Source organism: Chrysochloris asiatica, unplaced genomic scaffold, assembly GCF_000296735.1.
Source record: "Chrysochloris asiatica unplaced genomic scaffold, ChrAsi1.0 scaffold00003, whole genome shotgun sequence".
NCBI lineage: Eukaryota > Metazoa > Chordata > Mammalia > Afrosoricida > Chrysochloridae > Chrysochloris > Chrysochloris asiatica.
The window spans coordinates 24,658,792-24,660,498 of NW_006408521.1; positions in this window are offsets into that span (position 1 = coordinate 24,658,792).

Sequence of the window (1,707 nt, forward strand, 5' to 3'; positions counted from 1 at the left end):
CTTCCAAATTTCTTGGCAGAGATGAGTGAGTGCCTCCTGTGCCGCCTCACTTTCTTGAAAGATTTCAATTTTTATTCCATCAATTCCTGGTACCTTGTTCTTTGCCAATTCCTTCAATGTACCTTGGATTTCCTCCTTCAGTAAGTATCATTGGCTGTTGATCATATGCTACCTCTTGAAATGGTTGAACATGAACCATTTCCTTTTGGTACAGTGATTCTGTGTATTCCTTCCATCTTCTTTTGATGCTTTCTGCATCATTCAATAATTTGTCCAGTGAACCTTTCAATAACAAAATTTGAGGCTTGAGTTTTTTCTTCAGTTCCCCCAGCTTGAGAAATGCTGAGTGTGTTCTTCCTTTTTGGTTTTCTGATCCCAGATCTTTGCACATTTTGTTTCAATACAAATACTCTACAACCATAGAGTTTACTTAATCCAAATGCCTAAGTTTACAGATGAGGACGCTGAGGTCCAAAGAGGCTAAGTGATTTGTCTAAAGTCACATAGTCATTGCTAGGGGTGCTTGGACAAGAACTGAGCTCTCTAGACAGAATAACCTCCTTCAAAAGGTTGTAGGTGTAGTTTAGTGTTCTCACGTGCACTGTAGGAGAACACTGGTGTGACCTCTGGTGTGGGCGTTCATTTGGTTATAGCTGTGGCCTTTCTGATTCTCCAGTGACCCTTTAACCCAATTTGCTCTTTGAATGGTCAAATTAAATGTATGAATGTGGTGTGGCACTGTAGGATAAGCTCTGGTCCAAAAGGTTGGGTTGAACCACAAAGTTGGGGGTCCAAACTCACCAGTCTTTCCTCAGAAATCTAATACAGGGTTGAACTGCAACATTGGTTTGGGCCATTTAGGCCGGCAGTTCTAAGTTACCAGCTACTCCTTGGAAACCCTGTACAGGATCGCTAGGAGTCGGATCCAGACTAAATGGTACTTAGCAATAACAACAACATGAACAGGAACTGACTCAATGGTACTTAACAACAACAATGTATGGAGTTCACGGACAATCAGTCTGAACTACAAAGTGGGTGGTCCAAAACCACCAGTCTTCCTCAGAAACCCTATATAGGGTCTCTATGAGTTGTAACTGACTCCACGACACTTAACAACAAAATATAGAAGTATGTTCACATATATGTGTGTATATATGCATATATATGTATGTTTATATAACAAGACCACAGCCTTTGGTATGGGTTGCACCTCAGTGTAAAGAAAACAAAAATCCTCACTCTGGACCAATAAATAACATCCACATAAATAGAGAAAAGAATGAAGTTGTCAAAGACGTCATTTTACTTGGACCAACCATCAACCCTCATGAAAGCAGCAGTCAAGATATCAAATGACATATTGCATTAGGCAAATCTGCTCCACAAGACTTAATTAAAGTGTTGAAGAGCAAAGATGTAAGCTTGAGGACTAAGGTACGCTTGACCCAAGTGTTATTTTCAATAACCTCATATGCATGCAAAAGCTGGACAGTGAATAAGGAAGACCGTAGAAAATTTGATGCTTTTGAATTATGGTGTTGGAGGAGAATATTGAAAGTGTCATGGGCTGCCAAAAGAACCAATAGATCTATTTTGGAAGAAGTGCAGTCAGAGTGCTCCTTGGAGGCCAGGATGGCCAAACTTTGTCTCTCATACTTCGGACATATTGTCAGGAGGGACCAGTTGCTGGAGAAGGATATCATG